The sequence below is a fragment of the Scyliorhinus canicula genome, chromosome 7 (assembly GCF_902713615.1).
Source record: "Scyliorhinus canicula chromosome 7, sScyCan1.1, whole genome shotgun sequence".
Taxonomy (NCBI): Eukaryota; Metazoa; Chordata; class Chondrichthyes; order Carcharhiniformes; family Scyliorhinidae; genus Scyliorhinus; species Scyliorhinus canicula.
In genome coordinates this window covers 103,134,530-103,154,164 of record NC_052152.1, presented here as the reverse complement: position 1 = coordinate 103,154,164, position 19,635 = coordinate 103,134,530, and positions in this window count along the sequence as shown.

Genomic DNA, 19,635 nt, shown 5'->3' with positions numbered 1-19,635 from the left:
AGCGTCCTTTCTACCGCCGTAATACTTTCCTTGATTAACAATGCCACACCCCCCCCTCTTTTACCATCTTCTCTGTTCTTACAGAAACATCTAAATCCTGGAACCTGCAACAACCATTCCTGTCCCTGCTCTACCCATGTCTCCGAAATCGCCACAACATCGAGATCCCAGGTACCAACCCATGCTGCAAGCTCACCCACCTTATTCCGGATGCTCCTGGCGTTGAAGTAGACACACTTCAAACCAGCGTCCTGCTTGCCGGTGCCCTCTTTCGAACTTTTAACCCTATCCCTGACCTCACTACTCTCAACATCCTGTACACTGGGACTACAATTTAGGTTCCCATCCCCCTGCTGAATTAGTTTAAACCAGCACTGTTTTATTGAACCTGCTGATTGCTGTACATAATCTGCTGTGGGTCGACACTCTATTAACTTAACTGATAACCTCCCACTGGCTTGACCAGACTAGCTCTCTACCACATGGTGATGATGTTCACTGGCCTGTGCGCTGTGACTATCTCCCTAGCCGTGTCCTGTGAGAGAGGGAGAGCCTTAATGCCCTGTGGGCTTTATAGTGGTGGTGTCCTGTCTGGTGATTGGTTGTTCTGTGTCGTGTGTGTTTATTGGTTATCCTGTGTGTCAATCACTGCCTGTCTGCATCTCATGATATACATGAGTGGATATTATGACACCACTCCTTTTAAAATAAATTTTGGAACGTGGCTGTATATGCATGCATAACTATGTACAAGTGGGGAATGAATAAAAATATGTACATGGGAAGGTGTCTATCGTGCAGATACAGAGCAAACTGAATAAAATTTACAAGATTTAAGTCTATAGATTCAGTCTTTGTGGTGGGCGACGAATTCTCGTCGATCACCGCAGAGGTGTGGGGGGGTGGGGGGGGGGGGGGAACGCCGGCACCTGGACAGGCGGGATCGCTGCCAGATCCGTGGCCTCGTGGTGCAAGACGTCCGGAGGAGGCATGATGACATGCGGAGAAGTGCGGTCGGGTGATGGGCAGGGAACTTTACGCAGCCCTCTCCTGTTGCACCGTAAAATGGAGCCATCAGCCATTCGGACAACGAAAGACCTGGGAGCAGCCTGTCTGATGACAACAGCTGGGGTTGACCAACCTCCCTCAGGCAGCTGAACGCGAACAACATCGTCTGGAGCCAGCTCAGGCAGATCCGTGGCATGAGCATCATACGTGATCTTTTGCAGGTCCCTAGATCGCTGCACCTGCTGCAACACCGTGAGGTGGCCAAGGTCTGGAACATGGATGGCTGGAACAGTTGTCCTCAGGTTGCGGTTCATGCGCAACTGCGCCGGAGACAAACCAGTCAACAGAGGAGTTGCCCTGTATGCCAATAGCGCCAGGTTGAAATCCGAGGCTGAGTCTGCAGCCTTGCACAGCAACCGCTTGACAATATGAACCCCGTTCTCGGCCTTCCCGTTTGATTGCGGGGCATGGGGACTGGATGTGATATGACTAAAGTGGTAGGATCGTGCAAAGTCGGACCACTCTTGGCTGTAGAAACATGGACAGTTGTCACTCATTACCGTGAGTGGTATCCCATGCCTGGCAAACGTCTCTTTACAGGCTTTGATGACGGACTTGGACGTGAGGTCTGTCAGTTGCACCATTTCCGGGTAGCTGGAGAAATTGTCGACTAGGAGCATGTAATCACGGCCATTGGCGCAAAAGAGGTCTATCCCCACATTGGACCATAGAGAGGTCACGATCTCGTGCTGTTGCAGCGTTTCCTTGGGCTGAGCTGGTTGAAACTTCTGGCATGTTGTGCAGTTGAGGACCGTGTTGACATTTCGTGACCCCCAGGTGACCCTCATGGATCTGTCTGAGCACCATGTTTTGCATTCTTTGGGGAATTGTCATGTGAGAGTACAGTTAAGAAATGGATGTTTAAGCAATGTACCTTTAAGAAATGGAGCAGCTCATATTACTGAAGTGATGTCAGAGGATGGGGGGAGCTGAGTTGAGCTCACTTCTGCTTTTTGGGAGTTTTAGTTTCAGTTTTGAGAAAAAGAGCTTGTGTGTGTCTGTGTTTGGAGTGAGCAGGATCTGCTGTGATCTCTGCCAGGAAAGACTATCTCTGAATCATTTGGGTGATTTAAACTCATAATAGTAATGTCTTTAACCGGATGTGTTTCTGTTTAAAGGTGTTAAGTCTCTTGGATGTTTAAAGGAACAACTGAAGGATTATTTTTTTTTTTAAATAATTTTTATTGAAAGAGTTTTTCCATACAGACATTTACCCCTACTAATTTTTAAATTATTTACAACACAATCCCTCTAGGCAAATATCCCTCCCTCGCCCGCCCTCTCGCGCGCACCAGTCCTCCCCCCCCCCAAGCAACAACTTAACAAACAAGGCAGCCTACAGTTTCAGACATGAGCAGCGAGCAGACTTGCCCGCGTTACAGTCGTGCATGTCCCCCCACGACCATTGCTGCCCCCCCTTCCCCTCCCCTCCCCCCCCCTCCCCTCCCCCCCCCCTCAACCCCCCCCCCCCCCCGGGTTGCTGCTGCCACGACCCCGTACGCCTATCTCTGATCTAAAAAGTCAAGGAAAGGTTGCCACCGCCTGGAGAATCCCTGTACCGACCCTCTCAGGGCAAATTTGATCCTTTCTAGCTGAATATAGCTAGCCATATCGTTAATCCAAGTTTCAACGCTTGGAGGCCTCGCGTCCTTCCATTGAATTAATATCCTTCGTCGAGCCACTAGGGACGCAAAGGCCAGTATTCCGGCCTCCCTGGCCTCCTGTACCCCCGGTTCTACCACGACCCCAAAGATCGCAAGCCCCCATCCTGGTTTGACCCTGGACCCCACCACCTTCGACACCGTCCTTGCCACCCCCTTCCAGAACCCTTCCAGCACCGGACATGCCCAGAACATATGCACATGGTTCGCTGGGCCTCCCAGACATCTGACACACCTGTCCTCACCCCCAAAGAACCGGCTCATCCTTGTCCCCGTCATGTGAGCTCTATGCAGCACCTTAAATTGAATGAGGCTCAGCCTCGCACACGAGGAGGAAGAATTGACCTTCTCCAGTGCATCCGCCCACGTCCCGTCTTCTATCTGCTCTCCCAGCTCCACTTCCCACTTGGCTTTCAGCTCCTCCCCTGATGCTTCTTCCGCCTCCTGCATTATCTTGTAGATGTCTGATATCTTCCCCCCTCCGACCCAGACCCCCGAGAGCATCCTATCACTCGCCCCCTTACTGGGGAGCAGGGGGAACCCCTCCACCTGCCGCCTAGCAAATGCCTTCACTTGTAAATATCTGAACATGTTTCCCGGGGGAGTTCAAACTTCTCCTCCAGCCCTCCCAGGCTCGCAAACCTCCCCTCTATAAACAAGTCCTTCAGCTGCCGTATGCCCACCCTGTACCAGCTCTGAAATCCCCCGTCGATGTTCCCCGGGATGAATCTATGGTTCCCTCTTATTGGCGCCGCCAACAGACCTCCCATTTCCCCCCTGTGTCGCCTCCACTGCCCCCATATCTTGAGGGTGGCCGCCACCACCGGGCTCGTGGTGTACCTCGTGGGGGGGAGCGGCCATGGTGCCGTTACTAGGGCCCCCAGGCTTGTGTTGCCACAGGACGCCCTCTCCATTCGTTTCCAAGCTGCCCCCTCCCCTTCCATCATCCACTTGCGCACCATTGACACATTTGCCGCCCAGTAATACCCCGAGAGATTGGGTAGTGCCAGCCCTCCACTGTCCCTACTCCGCTCCAAAAAGACCCTTCTCACCCTTGGGGTGCCATGCGCCCACACGTAGCTCATGATGCTACTCGTCACCTTTTTGAAGAAGGCCCTAGGGAGGAAGATGGGCAAGCACTGAAATAAAAACAAGAACCTTGGGAGGACCGTCATTTTGATTGACTGCACCCTCCCCGCCAGCGACAACGGTACCATGTCCCACCTCTTAAATTCCTCCTCCATCTGTTCCACCAGCCTGGAAAAGTTCAACTTGTGGAGGGTCCCCCAGTTCCTTGCCACCTGCACCCCTAAGTACCTAAAGCTCTTTCCTGCTCGCTTGAAGGGGAGTCTCCCAATACCCTCTCCCTGATCCCCCGGGTGTATCACAAAAACCTCGCTTTTGCCCAAATTTAGTTTGTACCCCAAAAAGTCCCCAAACTCTGCTAATAGTTCCATTATCTCCGGCATTCCCCCTTCTGGGTCTGCCACGTACAGCAGTAGATCATCCGCATACAGCGATACTCGATGTTCCTCCCCTCCCCTAGTCAGTCCTCTCCACCCCCCTGAACCCCTCAGTGCCATCGCCAACGGTTCAATCGCCAGTGCGAAAAGTAGGGGGGATAGGGGACATCCCTGCCTGGTCCCTCGGTGGAGCCCGAAATACTCCGACCTCCTCCCGTTTGTCACTACACTCGCCGTCGGGGCCGAGTAGAGCAACTTCACCCACTTAATAAACCCTTCCCCAAACCCAAACCGTTCCAACGTCTCCCACAGGTACTCCCACTCCACCCTATCGAATGCCTTCTCCGCGTCCAGCGCTACCACTATCTCAGCCTCCCCCCTCCACTGCCGGCATCATAATTACATTCAGCAATCTCCGCACGTTTGTGTTGAGCTGCCGCCCCTTCACGAACCCTGTCTGGTCCTCATGGATTACCCCTGGCACACAATCCTCTATTCTAGCTGCCAGGATCTTTGCCAGCAACTTGGCATCCACGTTCAGAAGCGAGATAGGCCTGTAGGACCCGCACTGCACGGGGTCTTTATCCCGCTTCAATATCAGGGAGATCAGAGCCTGCGACATTGTCGGGGGCAGAACCCCCCCCTCTCGCGCCTCATTAAAGGCTCGTACCAGTACCGGTCCCACCAAGTCCACATTTTTCTTGTAGAATTCCACCGGGAACCCATCTGGCCCCGGCGCCTTCCCCGCTTGCATCTGACCTATTCCCTTGACTAGCTCCTCTAGCCCTATTGGCGCCCCCAGCCCTTCTACCAGCCCCTCCTGGACCCTTGGGAACCTCAATTTGTTTAGGAAGTCCTCCATTCCCCCTCTCCTCGTCGGCGGCTCAGACCGATACAACTCCTTGTAAAAATCCCTGAAGACCCCATTCACTTCTTGCCCCTTCTGCACTACCTTCCCGCCCCTCTCCTTCACTCCCCCAATCTCCCTAGCCGCATCTCGTTTGCGAAGCTGGTGTGCCAGCATCCTGCTCGCCTTTTCCCCATACTCATAGACCGCGCCCTGTGCCCTTCTCCACTGCGTCTCTGCCTTCCTGGTGGTCAGCAGGTCGAACTTGACCTGCAGGCTGCGCCGTTCTCCCAGCAGCCCCTCCTCTGGTGCCTCCGCATATCTCCTATCCACTTCCAATAGCTCCCCCACCAGCCTCTCCCTCTCCTGCCTCTCCTTTCTTTCTCTGTGCGCCCTTATGGAGATCAGCTCTCCCCTGATCACTGCCTTCAGGGCCTCCCAGACCATCCCCACCTGCACCTCACCCGTGTCATTCAAGTCCAGATAGCTCTCAATGCTCTTCCGGACCCTTTTACACACCTTGTCGTCCGCTAACAGCCCCACATCCAGCCGCCACAGCGGGCGCTGGTCCCGCGCCTCCCCCATTTCCACATCCACCCAATGTGGTGCATGATCAGAGATCGCAATGGCCGAGTACTCAGCTTCCCGTACCCTCGGGATCAGCCCCCTGCTCAACACGAAGAAATCGATTCTGGAGTACACTCTATGGACGTGGGAGAAAAAGGAATACTCCCTCGCCCTCGGCCTACCAAACCTCCATGGGTCTACTCCTCCCATCTGCTCCATGTACCCCCTCAGCACTTCTGCCGCTGCCGGCCTCCTATTGGTCCTTGAGCTCGATCTGTCTAGCCCGGGGTCCAGCACTGTGTTAAAGTCCCCCCCCATGATCAAGCCCCCTGCCTCCAGTCCCGGAATGAGGCCCAATAGGCGCCTCATAAAACCCACGTCATCCCAGTTCGGGGCATATACGTTGACCATCACCACTTTCTCCCCCTGCAGCTTACCCTTCACCATCACATACCTACCCTCCTTATCCGCCACCACCTCCTCCGCCACGAACGACACCCTCTTTCCCACCAGAATCGCCACCCCCCGGTTCTTTGCGTCCAATCCAGAGTGGAACACCTGTCCCACCCACCCCCTTCTCAGGCGAACCTGGTCCACTACCTTCAAATGGGTCTCCTGTAACATTGCTACATCAGCCTTCAGTCCCTTCAGGTGTGAGAATACCCTTGATCTCTTGACCGGCCCATTCAGCCCCCTCACGTTCCAAGTGATCAGCCGGGTCGCGGGACGACCCGCCCCCTTCCCCTGCCGATTAGCCATGTCCTGTTCCCTGCTCGCCCCGGGTCGACCCTCCCCTTCTGACCCGCTCCCCATGGCGATGTCCCCCTCCCCCCACCTCTCCAGTCCTCCACTTCCCGTTTCTGGTCTTTTCAGCAGCAACCCGGTGTCCCTCCCTAACCCCCCTCCCCCCCCCCCCCCCCCTCCCAGGCTAGGACCCCTCCTAGCCGCGATGTACCCTCCATCGTACTCCCGTAAGTCAGCTGGTTCACGCTGACCCGGCTGCTCCTGCCACACTCCGACTCCCCCCGGCTCGGGGGGGGGGGGGGGGGGGGGCCTCCCCCCCCTTGCCACTCCTCCCTGGCCCCGCTCCAGCTCGGGAAAGGTCGCCATTGCTAGCCACACCCCGCACTCCTCCCCTCCCCCCTCCTCTGCCCCGCGCGCGGGAAAACAGAGGAAAGCCCGCGCTTTCGCCCTGCCACACCCCACCCCGCCATCTTCAGTTCCACCCCCGTCCCCGTCCATGCCTGTAAAGAACCCCCCCTAGGAGCCCATATCCCCGATCTGCTCTCCCCCCCGTCCCGCCTCCCCAACTTAACATTATAAATAACAGATAGATAACAAATAACAATGTACTTAACAGTCGCCCTCTACCAAACAGCATAAATAACCATAAATAACCATGAATAACCACAATAACAATAACTAAGGGAAGTTGGCAAAGGGGGGAAAAAACATCAGAAGAAAAACCACAGCAAGAGTTCAAAATCCAAACAAAGAATTCAGCTGAAAGTACCCGAGCGGCTACGGCCGCCAAGTATCCCCTGGGTCTAATTCGAGTCCAGTTTCTCTTCCTGTACAAAGGCCCACGCCTCCTCTGGGGACTCAAAATAGTGGTGTTGGTTCCTGTAGGTGACCCACAAGCGCGCTGGCTGCAGCATTCCGAACCTGATCCGTTTTGCATGTAGCACCGCCTTCGTCCGGTTGTACCGGGCCCGCCGCTTTGCCACCTCCGCACTCCAGTCCTGGTAGACCCTCACCGTCGAATTCTCCCACTTGCTGCTCCTTTCCCTCTTGGCCCACTCCAGCACTCTCTCACGGTCGCTGAGTCGCTGGAACCGCACCAGCACCGCCCTCGGGGGCTCATTTGCTCTTGGCCTCCTAGCCATGACCCTGTGGGCCTCTTCCAGCTCCAGGGGCGAAGGGACGGCCCCTGCCCCCATCAGGGAGCTCAGCATTTCTGCTACATATCCCGGGAGGTCTGACCCCTCCAGGCCTTCTGCCAGGCCCAAGATCCTCAGGTTCTTCCGCCTCATTCGGGTATCCAGCTCCTCAAAACGGCTCTGCCATTTCAGGTGGAGTGCCTCGTGCACCTCCACCTTTCCCACGAGGACCGTGGCCTCCTCCTCCCTCGCAGTCATCTCCTGTTGCAGCTCCCGAATCGACGCCTCTTGGGTCGCCTGGGCTCCCATCAGCCTGGTGGTCGTCGCATTCATTGACTCCAAGAGCTCCATTTTCAGCTCCGTAAAGAAGCGCAGGAGAGCGGCCTGCTGCTCCTCCGCCCATTTCCTCCATTCCTCGGGTGCGCCACCGGCCGCCATTTTGGTCTTCTTCCCCCGCTTTTTTTTGGGAGCTGCTGTTGCTTTCTTTATCACCCCACTCCGGGTACCGACCATAAAGTTGGTCTGGTTCTCTTCAGGGAGCCTTCCCCCACCGGGATTTGTCCTTACAGCGCCGTTGGGGCCCTCCAATCGGCCCGAAAACACCTTTGTAGCAGGAGCAGCCAAACGTGCGACTTAGCTGGTCATAGCCGCAACCGGAAGTCCTCAACTGAAGGATTATTTAGTGTTGTATTATTTTCGGGGTTATCTTTGAAGTAAGGGGTGTTGAGTGATCCAATGTTTATTTAAAAAGGTTAAGTTGAATTCATGGAATAAACATTGTTTTGTGTTTAAAACCCACGTGTCCATAATTGTAATACCACACCTGGAGAACAAGCCGTGTGCTTCAAAAGCATTAAAGGGGGAGGTTGGTTGAACTCCATGATACATTTCGGGGTTCTGAAAACGCCTCTCCCATAACAGAATGACGAGTCTATCTAGTTTAAGAAGGATCCCCATAACAACCGTCAGCTCGTCCTTAACGTTGAAGAACTGGGGGCACTGCCCCTTTTGCCAGCCATGGGCGAGGTGCTTCATCACGCGCTGCAGTAGGGGATCTTTGGCAGTTTCTTTGCGTATTTGTATAACTCGTTCACCAGTGGCTGGGAGGTTGCTGGCACACAACTGCACCTGTGCTTCAATGTGGCGAATGAAGTCACCCTGTTCACATGGTGTGGTGACAGATTGGGATAGGGCATCCGCGACGATCAGTTCCTTACCCGGTGTGTAGACGAGTTCAAAGTCATATCGGCGGAGACGAAGAAGAATTCGCTGCAGCCGAGGTGTCATGTCATTTAAATCCTTCTGGATTATGTGGACTAAAGGCCTGTGGTCTGTTTCCACCGTGAACTTCGGCAGGCCGTATACGTAGTCATGAAACTTGACTATTCCTGTCAGGAGACCCACGAACCCCTTTTCGATTTGGGCATACCGTTGTTTGGTCGGAGTCATGGCCCTGGAGGCGTATGCCACTGGAGCCCAGGACGAGGAGACGTCTCGCTGGAGGAGCACCGCCCCAATGCCGTCCTGGCTTGCCTCTGTGGATATCTTGGTATCCTTGGTTGGGTCAAAGAATGCCAGTATTGGGGCTGTGGTGAGCTTCGCCTTCAGCTCAAGCCACTCCGCTTGATGTGCGGGAAGCCAATGGAACACTGTCGATTTTTTTACGAGATGCCGGAGGGCTGTGGTGTGGGATGCCATGTTGGAAATGAATTTCCTGAGAAAATTCACCATCCCGAGGAAACGGAGGACCGCCTTTTTGTCCTCTGGGGTCTTCATGGCATTGATTGCCAGCACCTTGTCAGCGTCAGGTTGCACACCCTGCCGTGAAATGTGGTCACCCAGAAACTTGATAGCGGACCTACCAAATGAGCATTTGGCCCTGTTGAGCTGGAGGCTTCATGAATCCTCTGGAAAACTTGTTTGAGGCGAGCGATGTGATCCTCGGGCATCGTGGACCAGATGATCACGTCGTCCACATAGACTCGCACCCTCTCAATGCCCTCCATCATTTGCTCCATTATGCGTTAAAATACTTTGGAAGCTGATATGATACCAAAAGGCATGCGGTTGTAACAATACCTGCTGAACGGAGTGTTAAACGCGCACAGCTTCCGACTGGACTCGTCCAGCTGTATCTGCCAGAACCCACGGGAGGCGTCCAGGTTGGTAAAGAATTTGGCATGAGCCATCTCACAGGTTAACTCTTCACGCTTTGGGATTGGGTAGTGCTCGTGCATGATGTTGCGATTCAGGTCTTTGGGATCAATGCAAATGCGGAGTTCACCAGAGGGCTTCTTGGCTCAGACCATGGAGCTGACCCAGTCTGTTGGTTCCGTGACCTTTGAGATGATACCCTGGTCTTGGATCTCCCGTAGCTGCGTTTTCAGACGATCCTTGAGAGGAGCCGGCACCCGGCGTGGTGCATGGATGACTGGGGTGGCATTCGGTTTGAGCAATATCTTGTAACGATATGGGAGCGTGCCCATTCCATCAAACACGTTGTGGTATTGCGTGAGAATGTCGTCTATCTCAGCCTGGAGATTTACATTGGGCGAGGCAGTCGCCGGTGTCGAGGACATGGCAGGGACGCACTGGACCAGATTTATGAGTTTGCATGCACGAGCACCGAGCAGGGATACCTCGTCAGGCCAGACGATCTCGAATTGTAACGTCGCTTTGATTGCCTTGTGAGGTACACCTAGCTGACATGATCCACTGGCAGCTATGGCATTGCCATTGTAGTCAAGGAGCTGGCAGGCTGGTGGAAGAATGCTAGGTTGGTCTCGGATGCTGTTGACATCCGACTGTGAAGAGGTTTGCAGATGCGCCAGTGTCCAATTTAAATCGGATGCGAGACTGGTTAACTGTGGTGACAGCACACCACTCGTCTTCAGGATCCATAGTGAGGATTAAAAAGCGGTTTGCAGGCACGGTGGAGGCCAGCTCACGCGTGGTGATTATGCCCACCCGATATGGAGACTCGAGGCAGTCAGCATCGGTGTCCGTTGGGCTGTCGGGATCCGAATCCTGCATGCCTTGTTGTACGCAGCGGATACGTCTGTGCTGCAGCTGGGATCGCTGGCTGTTGGTCGGTGGAGCAGACCTGCATAAGGCCGCGTAATGCCCAGGCTTTCCACACTGTAGACATCGCCTTCCTTTGGCTGGACATTGCCGCTTTAAATGGGCGGAGCCACAATTTGGACACGTCATGACGCTGATGTCAGCGCGTTCTGTGCGCCATCGCGCATGTGCAGTGCGGTCGGCCGACGTTCGCACATGCGCATCGGGGCCTTCGGCCACGTCGCCACCCGGTCGTGGCGCGCATGCGTAGGGACCCGGGAAAAGGGCACAAAACGGCCACTCTCCTCGATGCTCAGGCCTTGCATTTTTGCAATGGCCTGCACACTTTCTGCCTCGTGGGAGGCTAGTTTTGCATTTTCTGCCGCCCTGATGCGGGAGTAACGATTCCTGGCATGCTCATGGACAACGCACGTTTCGATGGCGACGGAGAGGGTCAACTGTTTGATTTTGAGGAGCTGCTCCCGCAGGGAGTTGGACTGGACCCCGAAAACGATCTGATCCCGGATCATGGAATCAGCCATCGAGTCAAAATTACATGACAGCGCTAGGATGCAGAGATGGGTCAAGAAGGACTGAAAAGGTTCATCCTTACCCTGAAGCCTCTGTTGGAAGATGTACCGTTCAAAGCTCTCATTCACCTCAATGTCACAGTGTTTGTCGAATGTCAGCAGAACCATCTTGAACTTTGTCTGGTCTTCGCCATCTGCAAACGTGAGCGAGTTATAGATGTGGATGGCGTGATCTCCCGCAGTCGACAGGAACAGCGCGATCTTTCGGGCATCCGATGCTGCCTCGAGGTCGGAGGCCTCGATATACAGGAGGAACTTCTGTTTGAAGACTTTCCAGTTGGCGCCGAGGTTGCTGGAGATCCGGAGTTGTGGAGGAGGTTGGATCTTTTCCATGCCGCTGGATGGCTGCGTGCTGGTCGTTGCAGATTCACTCGAGGTAGGTTTGTTAAGAGTTAATAGCTCTCTGGTACCATGATGTGTTATCTGTGTTGGTCTAACATCGACTGCAACTGGATGCAGTAAAACGAGAAACTGACTTCCGACACAGGAAATGGTCCAACACTGTTTTATTGAACCTGTTGATTGCTGTACATAATCTGCTGTGGGTCGTCACTCTATTAATCTAACTGATAACCTCCGACTGGCTTGACCAGACTAGCTCTCTGCCACATGGTGATGATGTTCATTGGCCTGTGCATTGTGACTATCTCCCTGGCCGTGTCCTGTGAGAGAGGGAGAGCGTTAATGCCTGTGGGCTTTATAGTGGTGGTGTCCTGATTGGATGTTCTGTGTCGTGTGTGTTCATTGGTTATCCTGTATGTCAATCACTGCCTGTCTGCATCTCATGATATACATGAGTGGATATTATGACATAGGTTAGGTGGATTGATCATGATAAATTGCCCCATAGTGTCCAGGGTGGGGGAGTGGACCTGGGTAGAGTTCTCTTTCAGAGAGGCGAATGGCCTCCTTCTGCACAGTAAGGATTCTATGATTCTATGATGAACCAGATTAATACCAAATTTTTACAGTATTTAAATACATTTATGTGTGCTCACATTCTCAAACTGCCATGATGAAATTCACAGGTTCACCTTCAGGCCTTTGGACTATTAGTCTAGCAGCGTAACCACAACTATTGGACCTATCTAGACAATGGCAGACACCACAAAAGAATATTTAATTGATGAACCTGGCTATAGCCTGAAAAGGCTTATGGAAGTAATTTTTAATCTTGTATTCATATCTTATCAGCGGGATTCTCTGACTGCGGGATCCTCCGCTTCACCAGCAGCGCACCAATGCCCACGAGTTTCCCGATGGCTTGCCGGTGGCCACAACGGAAAGCTCCATTGGCTGGCTGCGGGAATGGAGAATCCCACTGCTGGTGGGGGTACACTGCATCGGAAAACAGGGCTGGTGGGAGGGAGAAACCACCCCCCTCCCCATACATTTTGAAATATCTTGGGCTGGATTCTCCGTTTTTGGGACTACGTCCCCACGCCGTCATGAAAACTGTGGTCTTTTACGCCAGGAAAACTGGCGTCAAAAGGCCACAGATTCACAGCCTTGCAGGGGGCTAACAGGCAGCTGTCGTGGAGCTCGCAGCTCAAGCTGCTGATACGGACCCCTCACTTCCGGGTCAAAAGCCGCGCCATGCTCCATGGCGGACTCATCCCGCAGACCTGGACCTCCAAAATAGTGCCCCTGCACACACAGCCCCAAGTCCTGAATGAGGACCCCCAGCCTTCCGATCGGCCCGCCCCCGGCTGTGGCGGCCGCAGACTCAGTGTACAGCCGCCTCACGAGTTTCCCGAATGGTAGGACCACAGTATAAATACGCCGTCGGGAATTTGGCCGGGTGGGGACGGAGAACAGCGAGGAGGGCCTCAGGGAATGGCCTCAGGTGGTGGATACTCAGCGCGGCGTAGTCCCCGAGTACGCTGCTTTTTGGGGGACGGAGAATCGCGGAACCGATGCCTTTCCCGATTTCGTGCGGGAAAACGGATTCTCCGCCCTGTTGCCGAATTCGGCGTAGGGGTACGGAGAATCCAGCCCCTTGTGTCACTTGTTTGTGAACAGAATTGGTAACTGTTCTATTCTGTCACCAAGTCTGTCAAAAGTGGCAATTACAAAAGTTCTTTGCCCTCCCTTCCAGCTAACTAGGCCATCTCAAATTCTGATCAAATTTAGTCAATGTCGAAGCCTCATTCTTCAAAAGCTGAAAACTAGGTGCCAGTCTTTGCTGATGAATCTGTTTGTTGTGTGACTGTCGAGCTTATCAAAATATTATTGCGTAGAATAGGTTTTAACACGACAGCAGAAAGTGCAAATACTTTAGCCTGAAACCTGTCCAATTCTGGAATACTCCATAAGCCATCAACAACTTAAATGAGGAACTTCCTGGCAAGAGCCAGGAGATATGAGATTAAGCGAGGTAAATGAAGCAACAGACTGGGTGTGAGGCACTTCTTTGTTAGCCCAGAGTAGGAAGTCTATGAAATGTGTTGTGAGTTAGTGTGGGGAGAGGGGAATGCCTCCTATGGGCATAAGGGATGCCGGCATGGTAGCACAGTGGTTAGCACTGTGACATCACAGCTCCAGGGTCCCTGGTTCGATTCCCGGCTTGCGGAGTCTGCACGTTCTTCCCGTGTCTGCGTGGGTTTCCTCCAGGCGTTCCAGTTTCCTCCCACAGTCCAAAGATGTGCAGATTAGCTGGATTGGCCATGCTAAATTGTCCTTAGTGTCCAAAATGGTTAGGTTGGGTTACTGGGTACAGGGATAAGGTGGAAGTGTGGGCTTAAGTAGGGTGCTCTTTCCGAGGGTCGGTGCAGACTTGATGGGCCAAATAGCCTCCTTCTGCACTGTAAATTCTATGATTCTATGATTCCCGAAAGAGATCCCCCACCTTTCTTCACCAACAACAGCTCACCCAGTAAAGCCTGCTGGGCCTGAGATTTGGCCTGCAGCTTTCCTGCCATGGGTGCAGCACTTAAGTGGCCATTTAAGGGCCTCAATAGGCCCAAGGAGAACAGGATGCTCGACAGCTCCCCCAACGCCTCCCCATAGGATTGGAGACAAGTTAGGGGCGGGCGGGAAGGTGGCAGGGAGGTTACGCACTGAACTTTATGAACCTCCTTACCTTCAAACAAACTGGCAAAGGGCTATAAAATTCAGCCCCATGAATTTGATGGAGCAGCTGAAAGAGCAGAGTGAGCCAGGAAGGCCAATTGGAGTGTCAGCTACAGCTGGAACTCTGTTGTCATCCTTCTCACTTCCAAGTCAGAATGTTACAGGTTCAAGTCACACTGCGGAGACTGGAACCCAAGATTCTCGCTGAAACTCCGGTTCAATGCAAAGAGAGTGCTGCACTGATTGGAGTGCTGGCTTTTGGATGGGACTTTGAAAACTAAGCCCAACCTGCTCTGCCAAGTGGATGCAAGCAGTTTCATGGCAATACTCAAAGAAGAGCCGGGAGGTTACCCTGTGTCCTGGCCAATATGTCTCGCACAATCAGCATCCCTAAAACAGATGATCTGCACATGATGCCCTTGCATTGTATGGAGCTTGCTGTGTGCAAATTTACTACTTTGCAACAGGATAAAATTACTTCACTGGCTGCAGCTGTAAGGTGCTTTGAAATTCTGAGGTTGTGAAAGGTGCTACATAAATGCAATTCTTTCTCTGCTTTCCACCTCTATGAAAACTGCAAACGGACCATCAGGAAAGTAGAGGGTGAATTGGGGCTTCAAGCGAATTGCAGGAGGCTCATCTGGGGCAGCAGCTGGCAAACAGTGGGAGGGTTATTCTCATTAAATTAAATGATATGTCGTGATTAAAAGTATGTAAACATTCTGCTCATCTCAGCTGTTGTCTTCATCCCAAGCCAGCTTTATTTCTGCTCGTAGCTTCTGTCAACCCACCATTAGCCGTGCTAAATTTATTGAACAGGACGTCACTGACTGTCTTTCCACAACCGCTCCTTCTGGTCCCTTGCCAATGTTATTTCTTGTACCGGAAGGCCTTATGTTGCGCTGCAACAGTGACTACCCTTCAAAAGTGCTTTATTGGCTATAAGACGCTTTGGGACATTCTGAAATTGTGGAAGAGGCTAAAGAAACGCAAATCTTTGTTTCATTCTTTCTTCTCGACAACATCGAGATATACGCTCTAACTGTAGCCGTCAGTTGAGAGGAATTATCAGAGTTCCTATGCTCTTGTGAAACAATATTTGCTTATGATAACTATGGAGAAAGAACATGAATAGACGGGTTTGAAATATACTTATCAATAATTGAATCTCACCGATGGGACGCAAGCAGCTTCATGTCCTATGAAAATCAGGAACAGTATTAATGCTTATTAACAGGGATCCCTGTGCCTTTTATTGCTGCAGCCAGGGAGCAGTTCACATAAATGAAACAATTTACGCTGTGTATGGAATCAGTCGAGTCCTCAGATGAATTCTGAAAACAAATTTTCTGAGGGTGTTTGATTCTGAACGGAGGGTCTGTCGAAGATTGTTATCCTCACTTAATGAGTCTCTGCTTTGGGCCTTCATAATGGGCTGTAAAAGGATAATGGTAATTTTAATGGCAGAGTCCTTTCAATTGAATCCACCTTGAGAAATATGCAAGCACATTAAAGTGCATTCTATATACGCCTCTCCGAGTGCTGATGTTTATATGACTATTTTGCAACCAGCTTTGGAACCCCAAAGACTTTGGGCTATTTTAAAGGTCGTTGTATAAAAGTATAAATAAATCCTTCTGAAGAATGAGTATTAAAATCAAAGCATTCCCTGTTTTTTCTTTTCACTCCAACTCATTGTCTTCACATTTTGGTTGGAGCTCGCTGCTGTGTTATCTGTTGGTCTAACATCGACTGCAACTGGATGCAGTAAAACGAGAACCAGGCTTCCGACACAGGAGATGTCCAGCACTGTTTTATTGAACCTGCTGATTGCTGTACATAATCTGCTGTGGGTTGACACTCCATTAACCTAACTGATAACCTCCTACTGGCTTGACCAGACTAGCTCTCTACCACATGGAGACGGTGCTCATGGCCTTGTGCACTCTAACTATCTCTGTAGCTGTATCCAATGAGAACAGGCAGAGTCTTAATACTTTGTGTGTTTTATAGTGGTGGTGTCCTGTCTGGTGATTGGTTGTTCTGTGTTGTGTGTGTTCATTGGTTATCCTGTGTGTCAATCACTGCCTGTCTGCGTCTTATTATATCCATGAGTGGATATTATGACACTCGCCTGTGGGTTTTGGATTGTAGCCTGTGCCCGCCATGCAGCAGTCAGGCTCGATGGGAGCTGAAGGCCTGTTTGATCCCATCCTGTCCTTCACTGGCTTTGCTGTTGATACCAATCAATCCAGTCAAAACGGTAGTTAAGAAGAACTGTGGTTTTAATCAGCTAGAATGTGCCCACCAGTAGCTTCTCCCGCACTGAGAGGCTGTCCCGGATCGATGGGTTATATACCTTCTCAGAGGGGCGGAGCCAACAACAACATCAACACAACAACAGTAACAGTGAGTAAATACAATAATACATACAATAGCCGTGAGTAAATACAATAATATATACAACAGCCGTGAGTAAATACAATAATATATACAACAGCCGTGAGTAAATACAATAGTATATACAACAGCAATACGTGGCTCACCACAGCTGTCATGTAAAACCAGACAGCGGATGCCAGACCTGCCAATCCCACCTGGTGGCTCAGGTTTACATTGGAGCAGTGTGTCTGTTAACAACCTGGAATGGATACGTAGAAACATACATAGAAAATAGGAGCAGGAAAAGTCCATTCACCCCTTCTAGCCTGTTCTGCCATATTTATCATGGCTGATCATCAAGTTCAATACCCTAATCCCGCTTTCCCCCCATACCCCTTTAGCCCCAAGAGCTATAGCTAATTCCTTCTTGAAATTACACAATGTTTTGGCCTCAACTACTCTCTGTGGTAGTGAATCCCACAGAATCACCGCCCTGGGTGAAAAGATTTCTCCTCACCTCAGTCCTAAAAGGTTTACCCCTTATCCTCAAACTATGACCCCTAGCTCTGGACTCCGCTCACCATCGAGAACATTCTTTCTGAATCTATCCTGCCTTATCGTGTTAGAATTTTATAGGTTTCTTTGAGATCCCCTCTCACTCTTCTAAACTCCAATGAATATAATCCTAACCGCATCTCTCCTCATATGACAGACCCGCCATCCCAGGAATCAGCCTGGTAAACATTCGCTGCACTCCCTCCATAGCAAGAACATTCTTCCTCAGATAAGGACACCAAAACTGCACACAATACTCCAGGTGTGGCCTCACCAATGCCCGATACAATTTCATCTCTATTCCTATATCTCTATTCCTTTCGCTATGAAGGCCAACATACCATTTATCTTCTATATTGCCTGCTGTGCCTGCGCGTTTACTTTCAGCGACAGATGTTCGAGGACACCAAGGTCACGCTGAGTATTCACCTCTCTCAATTCACACCATTCAAATAATAATCTGCTTTCCTATTTTTGCTACCAAAGCAGATAACCTCACATTTATCCACATTATACTGCATCTGCCATGCATGTGGCCACTCTCTTAGCCCAGAATGTTTCAAACTTTTTTTCCGGAGATCCATTTTTACCAACTGGCCACCCTTCGGGACCCAACCTGGCCGACCTTTGGGACCCACATTGACCGACCTTCGTGACCCATGCCGGCCGACCTTCGCAACCCACGCCGGCCAAAATTCGCGACCCATGCCGGCCGACATTCACGACCCACGCCGGCCGACCTGAGCGACCCACCATTTTCTCTTACCTTGTTTGTTGTTGACAAAAATGGAGGAAATGGTTTTGGGTCCCTTTGGCCCCAATGGTCCCTTTGTCCCTTTAGCCCCTCGAACTTGGGAAAAAAAAAAGGCTGCGACCATATAAAATCAAATGCGGCCACACGTGCCCGATTTTGCGCATGCGCCCCGATGGTGCACAGTGCGGCCGAATTTTTTTATCTGTTCCTGGCCATTTTGAAGGCCGTTCGCTAACGGCAATATTAAAAGCTGGCTGCTGCGGCTGTTGTGCGTGGATTTGCGCGATCGGGAGCACCGCGACAGACGGCTCCGCGACTCTCCCGACAACCACCGCGACCCACGGTTCACACCCCCAAATTTGACAATGCCTAACTTAGTCTGTCCAAAATCCTGCTGAATCATCTCTGCATCCTCCTCACAGCTCACCCTCTCACCCAACTTTGTATCGTCTGCAACTTTGGAGATACTACATTTAGTTCCCTCATCCAAATCATTAACATATAATGTGAACAGTTGGGGTCCTAGCACAGATCCCTGCTGTACCCCTGATGCACGATCAATTGCACAAAGATGAGAGTTGAATGCAATCTAGGCTTTAATACACTAAATTGTGTGGCCTCCTACAGCAGCTGGCGAAATGGCTGCTGTACAGGGAGCACACATATTTATACTCCGCCTACTGGGCGGAGCTAGCAGGCAGGGAACTACCCCCGTACCTGTAGTACAGGGCCTTACCAGAACTCACCTAATATATACATCAGTGGTGACTACCACATTCATCCCCTGTTAAAATTGAGTGTGGCGGGGTTGGTGGAGAACTAAAGACAAGTACATGATTTAAAATACAGAGAGACAAAAATTGAGTCCAGCGGGGTGGAGGAGAATTATACAGAAGGATGATGTTTCAAGAGTCCCGATCAAGTTACAGGTTCAGTCGGTCCGGAGCCTTGATCTGCCGCTGGGAGCACTGCAGTGGTGGCGACAATTCCGGTGTCGATCTGGTCCTCGGTGACTCCGGGAGCGTGCCGAAATCCTTGTCATCCTCGGGCGTGGGCAGGGGGAGGACGGATTGTCCTGGGGCGGGAGTTGTGGCTGGGTGCGCCGGGGAAGGGGAGAGTGGCGCCAGGCCAGAGGGGTGTGTGTGTGGGGAACCAGCTGGTATCAGGTCCCTGAGGGAGACAGTATCATGGCGGCCGTCGGGGTACGCTACGTAGGCGTACTGTGGCTTGGCGTGGAGTAGCTGTACACTTTCAACCAACGGGTCCGCCTTGTGGAGTCGAATGTGCTTACGGAGGGGTACGGGTCCTGGAGCTGCAAGCCAAGTCGGGAGCGACACCCCGGAGGTGGACATCCTGGGGAAGGCAAAGTTACGTTCATGGGGTGTGTCATTAGTCGCAGTGCATAGGAGCGACCGGATGGAGTGTAGTGCGTTGGGGAGGTCTGCCTGCCAGCGGGAAGCCGGGAGATTTCTTGACCGTAGGGCCAGCTGGACGGCCCTCCAGACCGTCCCATTCTCCCTCTCCACCTGCCCGTTTCCCCGGGAGTTATAGCTGGTCGTCCTGCTCAAGGCGATACCCTTGTTGAGCAGGAACTGACGTAGCTCATCGCTCATGAATGAGGATCCCCTGTCGCTGTGGATATAGGCAGGGAAGCCAAACAGAGCAAAGATGGTGTTGAGGGCTTTGATGATGGTGGCACATGTCATATCAGAGCATGGGACAGCGAAGGGGAATAT